Source organism: Oncorhynchus kisutch, unplaced genomic scaffold, assembly GCF_002021735.2.
Source record: "Oncorhynchus kisutch isolate 150728-3 unplaced genomic scaffold, Okis_V2 scaffold2680, whole genome shotgun sequence".
Classification (NCBI taxonomy): domain Eukaryota; kingdom Metazoa; phylum Chordata; class Actinopteri; order Salmoniformes; family Salmonidae; genus Oncorhynchus; species Oncorhynchus kisutch.
The window spans coordinates 190,001-209,576 of NW_022264625.1; the positions used below are offsets into that span (position 1 = coordinate 190,001).

The following is a 19,576-nucleotide window of genomic DNA, read 5'->3' on the forward strand; positions in this document are numbered from 1 at the left end:
AGGACAGAGAATGTACTGTATATAACCTACATATCATAGATGACCAGCCTAAACCTGTTCAGATCAGTTCACATAATGTTATAGTCCTACCAGTAGCAGGACAGAGAATGTACTGTATATAACCTACATATCATAGATGACCAGTCTAAACCTGTTCAGGTCAGTTCACATAATGTTATAGTCCTACCAGTAGCAGGACAGAGAATGTACTGTATATAACCTACATATCATAGATGACCAGTCTAAACCTGTTCAGATCAGTTCACATAATGTTATAGTCCTACCAGTAGCAGGACAGAGAATGTACTGTATATAACCTACATATCATAGATGACCAGTCTAAACCTGTTCAGGTCAGTTCACATAATGTTATAGTCCTACCAGTAGCAGGACAGAGAATGTACTGTATATAACCTACATATCATAGATGACCAGTCTAAACCTGTTCAGATCAGTTCACATAATGTTATAGTCCTACCAGTAGCAGGACAGAGAATGTACTGTATATAACCTACATATCATAGATGACCAGTCTAAACCTGTTCAGGTCAGTTCACATAATGTTATAGTCCTACCAGTAGCAGGACAGAGAATGTACTGTATATAACCTACATATCATAGATGACCAGTCTAAACCTGTTCAGGTCAGTTCACATAATGTTATAGTCCTTCCAGTAGCAGGACAGAGAATGTACTGTATATAACCTACATATCATAGATGACCAGTCTAAACCTGTTCAGGTCAGTTCACATAATGTTATAGTCCTACCAGTAGCAGGACAGAGAATGTACTGTATATAACCTACATATCATAGATGACCAGCCTAAACCTGTTCAGGTCAGTTCACATAATGTTATAGTCCTACCAGTAGCAGGACAGAGAATGTACTGTATATAACCTACATATCATAGATGACCAGCCTAAACCTGTTCAGATCAGTTCACATAATGTTATAGTCCTACCAGTAGCAGGACAGAGAATGTACTGTATATAACCTACATATCATAGATGACCAGTCTAAACCTGTTCAGGTCAGTTCACATAATGTTATAGTCCTACCAGTAGCAGGACAGAGAATGTACTGTATATAACCTACATATCATAGATGACCAGTCTAAACCTGTTCAGATCAGTTCACATAATGTTATAGTCCTACCAGTAGCAGGACAGAGAATGTACTGTATATAACCTACATATCATAGATGACCAGTCTAAACCTGTTCAGATCAGTTCACATAATGTTATAGTCCTACCAGTAGCAGGACAGAGAATGTACTGTATATAACCTACATATCATAGATGACCAGCCTAAACCTGTTCAGATCAGTTCACATAATGTTATAGTCCTACCAGTAGCAGGACAGAGAATGTACTGTATATAACCTACATATCATAGATGACCAGTCTAAACCTGTTCAGGTCAGTTCACATAATGTTATAGTCCTTCCAGTAGCAGGACAGAGAATGTACTGTATATAACCTACATATCATAGATGACCAGTCTAAACCTGTTCAGGTCAGTTCACATAATGTTATAGTCCTTCCAGTAGCAGGACAGAGAATGTACTGTATATAACCTACATATCATAGATGACCAGTCTAAACCTGTTCAGATCAGTTCACATAATGTTATAGTCCTACCAGTAGCAGGACAGAGAATGTACTGTATATAACCTACATATCATAGATGACCAGTCTAAACCTGTTCAGGTCAGTTCACATAATGTTATAGTCCTACCAGTAGCAGGACAGAGAATGTACTGTATATAACCTACATATCATAGATGACCAGTCTAAACCTGTTCAGGTCAGTTCACATAATGTTATAGTCCTTCCAGTAGCAGGACAGAGAATGTACTGTATATAACCTACATATCATAGATGACCAGTCTAAACCTGTTCAGGTCAGTTCACATAATGTTATAGTCCTACCAGTAGCAGGACAGAGAATGTACTGTATATAACCTACATATCATAGATGACCAGTCTAAACCTGTTCAGGTCAGTTCACATAATGTTATAGTCCTACCAGTAGCAGGACAGAGAATGTACTGTCTATAACCTACATATCATAGATGACCAGTCTAAACCTGTTCAGGTCAGTTCACATAATGTTATAGTCCTACCAGTAGCAGGACAGAGAATGTACTGTATATAACCTACATATCATAGATGACCAGTCTAAACCTGTTCAGGTCAGTTCACATAATGTTATAGTCCTTCCAGTAGCAGGACAGAGAATGTACTGTATATAACCTACATATCATAGATGACCAGTCTAAACCTGTTCAGGTCAGTTCACATAATGTTATAGTCCTACCAGTAGCAGGACAGAGAATGTACTGTATATAACCTACATATCATAGATGACCAGTCTAAACCTGTTCAGATCAGTTCACATAATGTTATAGTCCTACCAGTAGCAGGACAGAGAATGTACTGTATATAACCTACATATCATAGATGACCAGTCTAAACCTGTTCAGGTCAGTTCACATAATGTTATAGTCCTACCAGTAGCAGGACAGAGAATGTACTGTATATAACCTACATATCATAGATGACCAGTCTAAACCTGTTCAGGTCAGTTCACATAATGTTATAGTCCTACCAGTAGCAGGACAGAGAATGTACTGTATATAACCTACATATCATAGATGACCAGTCTAAACCTGTTCAGGTCAGTTCACATAATGTTATAGTCCTTCCAGTAGCAGGACAGAGAATGTACTGTATATAACCTACATATCATAGATGACCAGTCTAAACCTGTTCAGGTCAGTTCACATAATGTTATAGTCCTACCAGTAGCAGGACAGAGAATGTACTGTATATAACCTACATGTCATAGATGACCAGTCTAAACCTGTTCAGGTCAGTTCACATAATGTTATAGTCCTACCAGTAGCAGGACAGAGAATGTACTGTATATAACCTACATATCATAGATGACCAGTCTAAACCTGTTCAGGTCAGTTCACATAATGTTATAGTCCTTCCAGTAGCAGGACAGAGAATGTACTGTCTATAACCTACATATCATAGATGACCAGTCTAAACCTGTTCAGGTCAGTTCACATAATGTTATAGTCCTTCCAGTAGCAGGACAGAGAATGTACTGTATATAACCTACATATCATAGATGACCAGTCTAAACCTGTTCAGATCAGTTCACATAATGTTATAGTCCTACCAGTAGCAGGACAGAGAATGTACTGTATATAACCTACATATCATAGATGACCAGTCTAAACCTGTTCAGGTCAGTTCACATAATGTTATAGTCCTACCAGTAGCAGGACAGAGAATGTACTGTATATAACCTACATATCATAGATGACCAGTCTAAACCTGTTCAGGTCAGTTCACATAATGTTATAGTCCTACCAGTAGCAGGACAGAGAATGTACTGTATATAACCTACATATCATAGATGACCAGTCTAAACCTGTTCAGGTCAGTTCACATAATGTTATAGTCCTTCCAGTAGCAGGACAGAGAATGTACTGTATATAACCTACATATCATAGATGACCAGTCTAAACCTGTTCAGGTCAGTTCACATAATGTTATAGTCCTACCAGTAGCAGGACAGAGAATGTACTGTATATAACCTACATATCATAGATGACCAGTCTAAACCTGTTCAGATCAGTTCACAGAGACCATCAGGTTGTCAGCATGATAAGTGATCATACCTCAAACCTACTCTGAGTATTGAATGTCTGACATCGACTAACCTTATAATAGTGTGTAGAAAGCCAAGACCAACGAGAGTTTGCCCATCTTTCCTACGTCTCAACACATTTATCTGACTTCTAATGTACTGAGAAATGTATATAGTGCCAACTGTAAAGTTTGGTGGAGGAGTAATAATGGTCTGGGGCTGTTTTTCCTTAGTTCTAGTGAAGATAAATCTTAACGCTACAGTTTAAAATTACATTCTAGATGATTCTGTGCATCCAACTTGGTGGCAACAGTTTGGGGAAGGCCCTTTCCTGTTTCAGCATGACAATGTCCCCGTGCACAAAGCGAGGTCCATACAGAAATGGCTTGTCGAGATCGGTGTGGAAGAACTTGACTGGCCTGCACAGAGCCCTGACCTCAACCCCATCGAACACCTTTGGGATGAATTGGAACACTGACTTCGAGCCAGGCCTAATCACCCAAAATTAGTGCACGACCTCCCTAATGCTCTTGTGGCTGAACGGAAGCAAGTCCCCGCAGCAATGTTCCAACATCTACTGGAAAGCCTTCCCATAAGTGGAGGCTGTTATAGCAGCAAAGGGGGTACCAACTCCATAGGAACGCCTTCCGGCGCCGACAGAGATGGCCGCCTCGCTTCGCGTTCCTAGGAAACTATGCAATTCTTAGTTTTTTTACGTGTTATTTCTTACATTATTTCTTACATTAGTACCCCAGGTCATCTTAGGTTTCATTACAGGTTAGGTTTCATTACATACAGTCGAGAAGAACTACTGAATATAAGATCAGCGTCAACTCATCATCAGTACGACCAAGAATATGATTTTCACGAAGCGGATCCTGTGTTCTGCCTTTCAACCAGGACAACGGAATAGATCCCAGCCGGCGACCCCAAAAAAAACGATGCCGTAAAAGAGGGAAACGAGGCGGTCTTCTGGTCAGACTCCGGAGACGGGCACATCGTGCACCACTCCCCAGCATTCTTCTCGCCAATGTCCAGTCTCTTGACAACAAGGTTGATGAAATCCGAGCAAGGGTAGCATTCCAGAGGGACATCAGAGACTGTAACGTTCTTTGCTTCACGGAAACATGGCTCACTGGAGAGATGCTATCGGAGGCGGTGCAGCCAGCGGGTTTCTCCACGCATCGCGCCGACAGAAACAAACATCTTTCTGGTAAGAAGAGGGGCGGGGGCGTATGCCTTATGGCTAACGAGACGTGGTGTGATCACAGAAATATACAGGAATTCAAATCCTTCTGTTCACCTGATATAGAATTCCTCACAATCAAATGTCGACCGCATTATCTACCAAGAGAATTCTCTTCGATTATAATCACAGCCGTATATATTCAACCCCAAGCAGACACATCGATGGCTCTGAACAAACTTTATTTGACTCTTTGCAAACTGGAATCTCTACATCCTGAGGCTGCATTCATTGTAGCTGGGGATTTTAACAAGGCTAATCTGAAAACAAGACTCCCTAAATTGTATCAGCATATCGATTGCGCAACTAGGGCTGAAAAAACCTTGGATCATTGTTACTCTAACTTCCGTGACGCATATAAGGCCCTGCCCCGCCCTCCTTTCGGAAAAGCTGACCACGACTCCATTTTGCTGATCCCTGCCTACAGACAGAAACTAAAACAAGAAGCTCCCACGCTGAGGTCTGTCCAACGCTGGTCCGACCAAGCTGATTCCACACTCCAAGACTGCTTCCATCACGTGGACTGGGATATGTTTCGTATTGCGTCAGATAACAACATTGACGAATACGCTGATTCGGTGTGCGAGTTCATTAGAACGTGCGTTGAAGATGTCGTTCCCATAGCAACGATTAAAACATTCCCTAACCAGAAACCGTGGATTGATGGCAGCATTCGCATGAAACTGAAAGCGCGAACCACTGCTTTTAATCAGGGCAAGGTGACTGGTAACATGACCGAATACAAACAGTGCAGCTATTCCCTCCGCAAGGCAATCAAACAAGCTAAGTGTCAGTATAGAGACAAAGTAGAATCTCAATTCAACGGCTCAGACGCAAGAGGTATGTGGCAGGGTCTACAGTCAATCACGGACTACAAGAAGAAAACCAGCCCAGTCACGGACCAGGATGTCTTGCTCCCAGGCAGACTAAATAACTTTTTTGCCCGCTTTGAGGACAATACAGTGCCACTGACACGGCCTGCAACGAAAACATGCGAACTCTCCTTCACTGCAGCCGAGGTGAGTAAAACATTTAAACATGTTAACCCTCGCAAGGCTTCAGGCCCAGACGGCATCCCCAGCCGCGCCCTCAGAGCATGCGCAGACCAGCTGGCCGGTGTGTTCACGGACATATTCAATCAATCCCTATACCAGTCTGCTGTTCCCACATGCTTCAAGAGGGCCACCATTGTTCCTGTTCCCAAGAAAGCTAAGGTAACTGAGCTAAACGACTACCGCCCCGTAGCACTCACATCCGTCATCATGAAGTGCTCAACCACACTGCACACTGCCCTAACCCATCTGGACAAGAGGAATACCTATGTGAGAATGCTGTTCATCGACTACAGCTTGGCATTCAACACCATAGTACCCTCCAAGCTCGTCATCAAGCTCGAGACCCTGGGTCTCGATCCCGCCCTGTGCAACTGGGTACTGGACTTCCTGATGGGCCGCCCCCAGGTGGTGAGGGTAGGCAACAACATCTCCACCCCGCTGATCCTCAACACTGGGGCCCCACAAGGGTGCGTTCTGAGCCCTCTCCTGTACTCCCTGTTCACCCACGACTGCGTGGCCACGCACGCCTCCAACTCAATCATCAAGTTTGAATTGGTCCAATCACCAACTGAATTGGTCCACTCACACAGACAACATCGTGAAGAAGGCGCAGCAGCGCCTCTTCAACCTCAGGAGGCTGAAGAAATTCGGCTTGTCACCAAAAGCACTCACAAACTTCTACAGATGCACAATCGAGAGCATCCTGGCGGGCTGTATCACCACCTGGTACGGCAACTGCTCCGCCCACAACCGTAAGGCTCTCCAGAGGGTAGTGAGGTCTGCACAACGCATCACCGGGGGCAAACTACCTGCCCTCCAGGACACCTACACCACCCGATGTTACAGGAAGGCCATAAAGATCATCAAGGACAACAACCACCCGAGCCACTGCCTGTTCACCCGCTATCATCCAGAAGGCGACGTCAGTACAGGTGCATCAAAGCTGGGACCGAGAGACTGATGGCCTTGAGATAGAAGCTGTTTTTCAGACTGTTAAACAGCCACCACTAACATTGAGTGGCTGCTGCCAACACACTGACTAAACTCCAGCCACTTTAATAATGGGAATTGATGGGAAATGATGTAAAATATATCACTAGCCACTTTAAACAATGCTACCTAATATAATGTTTACATACCCTACATTATTCATCTCATATGTATACGTATATACTGTACTCTATATCATCTACTGCATCCTTATGTAATACATGTATCACTAGCCACTTTAACTATGCCACTTTGTTTACATACTCATCTCATATGTATATACTGTACTCGATACCATCTACTGTATCTTGCCTAAGCTGCTCTGTACCATCACTCATTCATATATCTTTATGTACATATTCTTTATCCCCTTACACTGTGTATAAGACAGTAGTTTTGGAATTGTTAGTTAGATTACTTGTTGGATTATTACTGCATTGTCGGAACTAGAAGCACAAGCATTTCGCTACACTCGCATTAACATCTGCTAACCATGTGTATGTGACAAATAACATTTGATTTGATTTGATTAGATTTTGGAATGAGATGTTAGACTAGCAGGTGTCCACATACTTTTGGTCATGTAGTGTATATCGCCTAATCTAAATCAAGTCAAATGTTATTGGTCACAATGTCAGAGCAGCATAGACTAAGATACAGTAGAATAGTATAGAATACAGTATATACATATGAGATGAGTAATGCATAGACTAAGATACAGTAGAATAGTGTAGAATACAGTATATACATATGAGATGAGTAATACATAGACTAAGATACAGTAGAATAGAATAGAATACAGTATATACATATGAGATGAGTAATGCATAGACTAAGATACAGTAGAATAGTATAGAATACAGTATATACATATGAGATGAGTAATGCATAGACTAAGATACAGTAGAATAGTATAGAATACAGTATATACATATGAGATGAGTAATGCATAGACTAAGATACAGTAGAATAGTATAGAATACAGTATATACATATGAGATGAGTAATGCATAGACTAAGATACAGTAGAATAGTATAGAATACAGTATATCCATATGAGATGAGTAATGCATAGACTAAGATACAGTAGTATAGAATACAGTATATCCATATGAGATGAGTAATACATAGAATAAGATACAGTAGAACAGTATAGAATACAGTATATACATATGAGATGAGTAATGCATAGACTAAGATACAGTAGTATAGAATACAGTATATACATATGAGATGAGTAATGCATAGACTAAGATACAGTAGTATAGAATACAGTATATACATATGAGATGAGTAATGCATAGACTAAGATACAGTAGAATAGTATAGAATACAGTATATACATATGAGATGAGTAATGCATAGACTAAGATACAGTAGAATAGTATAGAATACAGTATATACATATGAGATGAGTAATGCATAGACTAAGATACAGTAGAATAGTATAGAATACAGTATATACATATGAGATGAGTAATGCATAGACTAAGATACAGTAGAATAGTATAGAATACAGTATATACATATGAGATGAGTAATACATAGACTAAGATACAGTAGAACAGTATAGAATACAGTATATACATATTAGATGAGTAATGCATAGACTAAGATACAGTAGAATAGTATAGAATACAGTATATACATATGAGATGAGTAATACATAGACTAAGATACAGTAGAACAGTATAGAATACAGTATATACATATTAGATGAGTAATGCATAGACTAAGATACAGTAGAATAGTATAGAATACAGTATATACATATGAGATGAGTAATACATAGACTAAGATACAGTAGAACAGTATAGAATACAGTATATACATATTAGATGAGTAATGCATTGACTAAGGTACAGTAGAATAGTACAGAATACAGTATATACATATGAGATGAGTAATGCATACACATATGAGATGAGTAATGCATAGACTAAGATACGGTAGAATAGTATAGAATACAGTATATACATATGAGATGAGTAATGCATAGACTAAGATACAGTAGAATAGTATAGAATACAGTATATACATATGAGATGAGTAATGCATAGACTAAGATACAGTAGAATAGTATAGAATACAGTATATACATATGAGATGAGTAATGCATAGACTAAGATACAGTAGAATAGTATAGAATACAGTATATACATATGAGATGAGTAATGCATAGACTAAGATACAGTAGAATAGTATAGAATACAGTATATCCATATGAGATGAGTAATGCATAGACTAAGATACAGTAGTATAGAATACAGTATATCCATATGAGATGAGTAATACATAGACTAAGATACAGTAGAACAGTATAGAATACAGTATATACATATGAGATGAGTAATGCATAGACTAAGATACAGTAGTATAGAATACAGTATATACATATGAGATGAGTAATGCATAGACTAAGATACAGTAGTATAGAATACAGTATATACATATGAGATGAGTAATGCATAGACTAAGATACAGTAGAATAGTATAGAATACAGTATATACATATGAGATGAGTAATGCATAGACTAAGATACAGTAGAATAGTATAGAATACAGTATATACATATGAGATGAGTAATGCATAGACTAAGATACAGTAGAATAGTATAGAATACAGTATATACATATGAGATGAGTAATACATAGACTAAGATACAGTAGAACAGTATAGAATACAGTATATACATATTAGATGAGTAATGCATAGACTAAGATACAGTAGAATAGTATAGAATACAGTATATACATATGAGATGAGTAATACATAGACTAAGATACAGTAGAACAGTATAGAATACAGTATATACATATTAGATGAGTAATGCATAGACTAAGATACAGTAGAATAGTATAGAATACAGTATATACATATGAGATGAGTAATACATAGACTAAGATACAGTAGAACAGTATAGAATACAGTATATACATATTAGATGAGTAATGCATTGACTAAGGTACAGTAGAATAGTACAGAATACAGTATATACATATGAGATGAGTAATGCATACACATATGAGATGAGTAATGCATAGACTAAGATACGGTAGAATAGTATAGAATACAGTATATACATATGAGATGAGTAATGCATAGACTAAGATACAGTAGAATAGTATAGAATACAGTATATACATATGAGATGAGTAATGCATAGACTAAGATACAGTAGAATAGTATAGAATACAGTATCTACATATGAGATGAGTAATGCATAGACTAAGATACAGTAGAATAGTATAGAATACAGTATATACATATGAGATGAGTAATGCATAGACTAAGATACAGTAGAATAGTATAAAATACAGTATATACATATGAGATGAGTAATGCATAGACTAAGATACAGTAGAATAGTATAGAATACAGTATATACATATGAGATGAGTAATGCATAGACTAAGATACAGTAGAATAGTATAGAATACAGTATATACATATGAGATGAGTAATGCATAGACTAAGATACAGTAGAATAGTATAGAATACAGTATATACATATGAGATGAGTACTGTATAGACTAAGATACAGTAGAATAGTATAGAATACAGTATATACATATGAGATGAGTAATGCATAGACTAAGATACAGTAGAACAGTATAGAATACAGTATATACATATGAGATGAGTAATGCATAGACTAAGATACAGTAGAATAGTATAGAATACAGTATATACATATGAGATGAGTAATGCATACACTAAGATACAGTAGAATAGTATAGAATACAGTATATACATATGAGATGAGTAATACATAGACTAAGATACAGTAGAATAGTATAGAATACAGTATATACATATGAGATGAGTAATGCATACACTAAGATACAGTAGAATAGTATAGAATACAGTATATACATATGAGATGAGTAATGCATAGACTAAGATACAGTAGAACAGTATAGAATACAGTATATACATATGAGATGAGTAATGCATAGACTAAGATACAGTAGAATAGTATAGAATACAGTATATACATATGAGATGAGTAATACATAGACTAAGATACAGTAGAATAGTATAGAATACAGTATATACATATGAGATGAGTAATGCATAGACTAAGATACAGTAGAATAGTATAGAATACAGTATATACATATGAGATGAGTAATGCATAGACTAAGATACAGTAGAATAGTATAGAATACAGTATATACATATGAGATGAGTAATGCATAGACTAAGATACAGTAGAATAGTATAGAATACAGTATATACATATGAGATGAGTAATGCATAGACTAAGATACAGTAGAATAGTATAGAATACAGTATATACATATGAGATGAGTAATACATAGACTAAGATACAGTAGAATAGTGTAGAATACAGTATCTACATATGAGATGAGTAATACATAGACTAAGATACAGTAGAATAGTATAGAATACAGTATATACATATGAGATGAGTAATACATAGACTAAGATACAGTAGAATAGAATAGAATACAGTATATACATATGAGATGAGTAATACATAGACTAAGATACAGTAGAATAGTATAGAATACAGTATATACATATGAGATGAGTAATGCATAGACTAAGATACAGTAGAACAGTATAGAATACAGTATATACATATGAGATGAGTAATGCATAGACTAAGATACAGTAGAATAGTATAGAATACAGTATATACATATGAGATGAGTAATACATAGACTAAGATACAGTAGAATAGAATACAGTATATACATATGAGATGAGTAATACATAGACTAAGATACAGTAGAATAGTATAGAATACAGTATATACATATGAGATGAGTAATGCATAGACTAAGATACAGTAGAATAGTATAGAATACAGTATATACATATGAGATGAGTAATACATAGACTAAGATACAGTAGAATAGTATAGAATACAGTATATACATATGAGATGAGTAATGCATAGACTAAGATACAGTAGAATAGTATAGAATACAGTATATACATATGAGATGAGTAATGCATAGACTAAGATACAGTAGAATAGTATAGAATACAGTATATACATATGAGATGAGTAATGCATAGACTAAGATACAGTAGAACAGTATAGAATACAGTATATACATATGAGATGAGTAATGCATAGACTAAGATACAGTAGAATAGTATAGAATACAGTATATACATATGAGATGAGTAATGCATAGACTAAGATACAGTAGAATAGTATAGAATACAGTATATACATATTAGATGAGTAATGCATAGACTAAGATACAGTAGAATAGTATAGAATACAGTATATACATATGAGATGAGTAATGCATAGACTAAGATACAGTAGAATAGTATAGAATACAGTATATACATATGAGATGAGTAATGCATAGACTAAGATACAGTAGAATAGTATAGAATACAGTATATACATATGAGATGAGTAATGCATAGACTAAGATACAGTAGAATAGTATAGAATACAGTATATACATATGAGATGAGTAATGCATAGACTAAGATACAGTAGAATAGTATAGAATACAGTATATACATATGAGATGAGTAATACATAGACTAAGATACAGTAGAATAGTATAGAATACAGTATATACATATGAGATGAGTAATGCATAGACTAAGATACAGTAGAACAGTATAGAATACAGTATCTACATATGAGATGAGTAATACATAGACTAAGATACAGTAGAACAGTATAGAATACAGTATATACATATGAGATGAGTAATACATAGACTAAGATACAGTAGAACAGTATAGAATACAGTATATACATATTAGATGAGTAATACATAGACTAAGATACAGTAGAACAGTATAGAATACAGTATATACATATGAGATGAGTAATGCATAGACTAAGATACAGTAGAACAGTATAGAATACAGTATCTACATATGAGATGAGTAATACATAGACTAAGATACAGTAGAACAGTATAGAATACAGTATATACATATGAGATGAGTAATACATAGACTAAGATACAGTAGAACAGTATAGAATACAGTATATACATATGAGATGAGTAATGCATAGACTAAGATACAGTAGAATAGTATAGAATACAGTATATACATATTAGATGAGTAATGCCTCGACTAAGGTACAGTAGAATAGTATAGAATACAGTATATACATATGAGATGAGTAATACATAGACTAAGATACAGTAGAATAGTATAGAATACAGTATATACATATGAGATGAGTAATACATAGACTAAGATACAGTAGAATAGTATAGAATACAGTATATACATATGAGATGAGTAATACATAGACTAAGATACAGTAGAATAGTATAGAATACAGTATATACATATGAGATGAGTAATGCATAGACTAAGATACAGTAGAATAGTATAGAATACAGTATATACATATGAGATGAGTAATGCATAGACTAAGATACAGTAGAACAGTATAGAATACAGTATATACATATTAGATGAGTAATGCATAGACTAAGATACAGTAGAATAGTATAGAATACAGTATATACATATGAGATGAGTAATGCATAGACTAAGATACAGTAGAATAGTATAGAATACAGTATATACATATGAGATGAGTAATGCATACACTAAGATACAGTAGAATAGTATAGAATACAGTATATACATATGAGATGAGTAATGCATACACTAAGATACAGTAGAATAGTATAGAATACAGTATATACATATGAGATGAGTAATGCATAGACTAAGATACAGTAGAATAGTATAGAATACAGTATATACATATGAGATGAGTAATGCATAGACTAAGATACAGTAGAATAGTATAGAATATAGTATATACATATGAGAAGAGTAATGCATACACTAAGATACAGTAGAATAGTATAGAATATAGTATATACATATGAGATGAGTAATGCATACACTAAGATACAGTAGAATAGTATAGAATACAGTATATACATATGAGAAGAGTAATGCATACACTAAGATACAGTAGAATAGTATAGAATACAGTATCTACATATGAGGTGAGTAATGCATAGACTAAGATACAGTAGAATAGAATACAGTATATACATATGAGATGAGTAATGCATAGACTAAGATACAGTAGAATAGTATAGAATACAGTATTTACATATGAGATGAGTAATGCAGAGACTAAGATACAGTAGAATAGTATAGAATACAGTATCTACATATTAGATGAGTAATGCCAGATATTTATAGCCGAGGCCAGATTCTTTTCACAACATTTCCAACAGAGACCATCAGGTTGGTCGGCATGATTAGTGATCATACTGTAGCTCAAATCTACTGTGACTGTTGAATGTCTGACGACAACCTAACTTTACAAAAGTTCATAGCCTACCTACCAGAATCTGCCCATACAGGCAGCCTAGTGGTTAGAGCATTGAACTAGTATCCAAAAGTTGACAAGATCCCATCCCCGAGCTGACAAGGTAAAAATCTGCTCTTCTACTCCTGAACAAGGCAGTTAACCCACTGATCCTAGGCCGTCATTGAAAATAAGAATTTGTTGTAAACTGACTTGGCTAGTTAAATAAAGTTAAAATGAAATTAAAAAATCAACACATTTATCTGTCTTCTAATGCAGTGGTGTAAAGTCACTGAGTAAAAATACTTCTAGTAATTTAAGTTGTTTTAGGGGAATCTATCCTTTACATACTTATATTTTTAACAACTTTTATTTTTACTTCACTACATTTACAAAGAAAATTATGTATTTTTTACTCCAGACATTTTCCCCGACACCCAAAAGTTCTCGTCACATTTTAAATGCTTAGCAGGACAGAAAATTGTTCAATTTGCAGAATTATCAAGAGAACAACCCTGATCATCCCTACTGCCTCTTATCTGGCAGACTCACTAAACAGAGAACATCCCTGATCATCCCTACTGCCTCTTATCTGGCAGACTCACTAAACAGAGAACAACCCTGATCATCCCGACTGCCTCTTATCTGGCAGACTCACTGAACAGAGAATAACCCTGATCATCCCTACTGCCACTTATCTGGCAGACTCACTAAACAGAGAACATCCCTGGTCATCCATACTGTCTCTGATCTGGAGGACTCACTAAACAGAGAACAACCCTGGTCATCCCTACTGCCTCTTATCTGGCAGACTCACTAAACAGAGAACAACCCTGATCATCCCTACTGCCTCTGATCTGGAGGACTCACTAAACAGAGAACAACCCTGATCATCCCTACTGCCTCTTATCTGGCAGACTCACTAAACAGAGAACAACCCTGATCATCCCTACTGCCTCTGATCTGGAGGACTCACTAAACAGAGAACAACCCTGATCATCCCTACTGCCTCTTATCTGGCAGACTCACTAAACAGAGAACATCCCTGATCATCCATACTGCCTCTGATCTGGAGGACTCACTAAACAGAGAACAACCCTGATCATCCCTACTGCCTCTTATCTGGCAGACTTACTAAACACAAATGCTTTGTATTTAAATGATGTCTGAGTGTTGGAGTGTGACCCTGGCTATCCATACATTAAAATAACAAGACAATTGTGCCGTCTGGTTTGCTTAATATAAGGAATGTTCAATTATTACTAGTTTACTTTTACTTTTGATACTTATTAAGTATATTTTAGCAATTACATTTAATTTTGATACCTAATTATATTTGAAACCAAATACTTTTAGACTTTTCCTGAAGTAGTATTTTACTGGGTGACTTTCACTTTTACTTGAGTCATTTTCTATTAAAATCTTTACTTTTACTCCAGTTTGAGAACTGAGTTCTGTTTCCACCACTGTTCTAACGTTCCATATGAGACACAGTTTCAACAGACATTCTGGAACTGAGTTCTGTTTCCACCACTGTTCTAATGTTCCATATGAGACACAGTTTCAACAGACATTCTGGAACTGAGTTCTGTTTCCACCACTGTTCTAACGTTCCATATGAGACACAGTTTCAACAGACATTCTGGAACTGAGTTCTGTTTCCACCACTGTTCTAACGTTCCATATGAGACACAGTTTCAACAGACATTCTGGAACTGAGTTCTGTTTCCACCACTGTTCTAACGTTCCATATGAGACACAGTTTCAACAGACATTCTGGAACTGAGTTCTGTTTCCACCACTGTTCTAACGTTCCATATGAGACACAGTTTCAATAGACATTCTGGAACTGAGTTCTGTTTCCACCACTGTTCTAACGTTCCATATGAGACACAGTTTCAACAGACATTTTGGAACTGAGTTCTGTTTCCACCACTGTTCTAACGTTCCATATGAGACACAGTTTCAACAGACATTCTGGAACTGCGTCGGCTACAAAGTTACTTTCAATTTCATATGAGGAAATAAAGTAATGGTCACTGGGTGAATTAGTTTTGCATTGCCCGGCTCCCCGGGGGAGCAGAGTTTAAGCATTTTAGACCATTCCATTGGTCCATAAATATATGTCCACTCAGCTGTAGCACCGGGCCATGCAAAACAAACCTCCCACTGTCGCAGGGCACTGAGACACGCGTTTCTTCAAGACGTCTCTCTTACATTATTTTTGATAAGCATATAATTTACTCTAAACCAAGTTCAGCTGTGTTGTTTTTCTCCAAGATGTGAGTTACTGTAGGACTTTAATAATTGTTAACAGGCCTACAAACCCAAAAGGTTTTAATTTGAGAATGTTCATTTGTATGCCTCAAATATCAAACTGTCTTAAAATATGTGATGATTAGTTGAATCAGGTGTGTAAGTGCTGGTAAGAACAAAAGGATGGAGAAACCCTGAGATAAACATAAAACCATATAATTGAAAAGCTCCTCCACCATATTTACCAGACGTGTTACTGATAACATGTTGGACTACTGATTAGTTTACACTTTGAAAACTGCTGTCTGTCAGCAACTCAGCTCAAGTAGCACTTCTACTAACTAGTAATATCTCATTCCAGGTATTCATGCACGTACTCTGTCCATTAGAATAGATTATTGTTCAGAAATACTTACTTTATTTTTCAATGATCTCCATGTAGTGTTTTCTGCTCTGTCGTCTCAAAATGGATCCTGAACAAAAGAACAACTTTACTTTCTGTTTCAGCTCAGCCGCCTCCCCACCCTGATAATAAAGTGTTATATTGGTATCTTCCACTAGATGGCAGTGAACACCTGCTGTAACTAGACTTTACAACTAAGTGTTCGGTTTCATACATACATTCCCAGAGCAGAAGTGCTAATCTAGGATCAGGTCCTCCTCTCCATGTAATCCGATTCATTATGATCTAGGATCAGGTCCACCCCTCTCCATGTAATCTGATTCATTATGATCTAGGATCAGGTCTCCCTCTCCATGTAATCTGATTCATTATGATCTAGGATCAGGTCCCTCCTCTCCATGTAATCTGATTCATTATGATCTAGGATCAGGTCCCCCCTCTCCATGTAATCTGATTCATTATGATCTAGGATCAGGTCCCCCTCTCCATGTAATCTGATTCATTATGATCTAGGATCAGGTCCCCCCTCTCCATGTAATCTGATTCATCATGATCTAGGATCAGGTCCCCCCTCTCCATGTAATCTGATTCATTATGATCTAGGATCAGGTCCCCCTGTCCATGTAATCTGATTCATTATGATCTAGGATCAGGTACCCCCTCTCCATGTAATCTGATTCATTATGATCTAGGATCAGGTCCCCCTCTCCATGTAATCTGATTCATTATGATCTAGGATCAGGTACCCCCTCTCCATGTAATCTGATTCATTATGATCTAGGATCAGGTCCCCCTCTCCATGTAATCTGATTCATTATGATTGTTTTGTCTCATGTCTCTTTATATTCATGTAGCCTGGGGGCCATGTAATCTGATTCATTATGATTGTTTTGTCTCATGTCTCTTTATATTCATGTAGCCTGGGGGCCATGTAATCTGATTCATTATGATTGTGTTGTCTCATGTCTCTTTATATTCATGTAGCCTGGGGGCCATGTAATCTGATTCATTATGATTGTGTTGTCTCATGTCTCTTTATATTCATGTAGCCTGGGGGCCATGTAATCTGATTCATTATGATTGTGTTGTCTCATGTCTCTTTATATTCATGTAGCCTGGGGGCCATGTAATCTGATTCATTATGATTGTGTTGTCTCATGTCTCTTTATATTCATGTAGCCTGGGGGCCATGTAATCTGATTCATTATGATTGTGTTGTCTCATGTCTCTTTATATTCATGTAGCCTGGGGGAAATGTAGCTGTATTGAAATCACCTTGTTTTATAACCTCTTTGTTTCTCAGTGGTACTTCAGTTGTCCTGACAACGCCCACTTCTTTCACACAGTAATGCTCCAGCATCCACTCAGAGATGATGCATCTAATGCCTTCCTCAAATACTGCAGAGTTGTTAAGCAAGTCCCTGAGATCGTCCTGTTCAACCACATGTATTAGTTTATTTGTCAGATGAAACCTGAGGGGACTGTAGTGGGTCATAATGCATCAACATGGTTCTGAGGTCCTCAACAATGTTATTCTGTACCGTAGCTGGGATGCAGTGTTCTTTCCTGGTTTACTAAATAACAAGACAGATATTGTTTTAGAGACGTTCAATTAGCTGCTCAGTGTTGATCTCTGTGTGTTGAACATATTCAGCCTCTGGCAGACTCTCTACATCGCTCATGTCATCTTCAATGGGATCAGTCCCAGTCTCAAATTCATCATGAGGGCAATTCTCATCTAAGTTGGCACTTAAAAGCTCTGTGTGGTTTTGGTAGATGTGTGACCGATAGAAGCTGAAACATCTATTTGTTTTCCCACACCCATTAACTCCACAGGTAGTTAGAACATGTGGTTCATGCTGGTGATAGAGGACAATATGTGTGAGTAGTCTGGACACAGATCATGTTTGCTCGTTGCAAAGTGGACAATTGAATAGAGTTGGCATTCTTCAGAAAGATTGTGAACCTTGGAATGATGGGATGGAATCATGGAGATCATTGGTACTCAGACACTTGCAGACATCAAGGAGAAGTCTTCCACAGCCACTCTAATTCAAGTTGACACTAAAAGCAGAAGTGAAATGTATTAGTGTTGAGGCTAAAACAAAACCTATCCCACTCTCTCCAGACAACCACCTTTCCTCCTAATTAGTATTCATGGTTGTTCCATAACGAAGCAGAGCTTGTCAGGAAAGGTGAAGATGTCTGTCTCTTATTTATCTGACTCCATATTTCTTAGTTTGGGACATTTTGGGATTCTGCAGTCCCACATTTAAGTGTTGACTCAGATAATATGATGCTCCAAATGGGGCATTAAGTTCTTCCATGTCGACCCAAATTGTCCTGTTAGAGTTGTAGGTAAAGAGCCTATCAGGGCAGTTATAAAGTCTTCTTGATATAGTTGTTACGAATCCCTTTTGGCCCGACAGTCTAGGGGGGGGATGGTAATGAGACCCGTAACATAACTCATGCAAATTATTGTGACAAAGTAAAAGTGAGAACGAAATAACTACGACAACTGAAATCTACCGTCAAACTCAAGGTTTATTTGTAAACACACGGTAATGGGGGGAGCAGGAAAAGGGGCTGAGCTGGACCAAAGGAAAGAAACAATAAATATTCAAACACCCTTAACAACAGCTAACTAACAAACCAAA

General features: G+C 37.0%; 1 protein-coding gene across 1 annotated transcript in view; it reads right to left on the minus strand.

Annotated features, from left to right (window-relative positions):
* The window catches only part of LOC116370645 (NLR family CARD domain-containing protein 3-like), a 277,910-nt gene that overhangs the window by 22,440 nt on the left and 235,894 nt on the right, over positions 1–19,576 (minus strand). Inside the window, exon 3 of the mRNA XM_031819843.1 lies at positions 16,933–16,989. The gene's annotated coding sequence lies outside the window, so the exon portion shown is untranslated. The remainder of the gene's footprint in view (positions 1–16,932; positions 16,990–19,576) is intronic.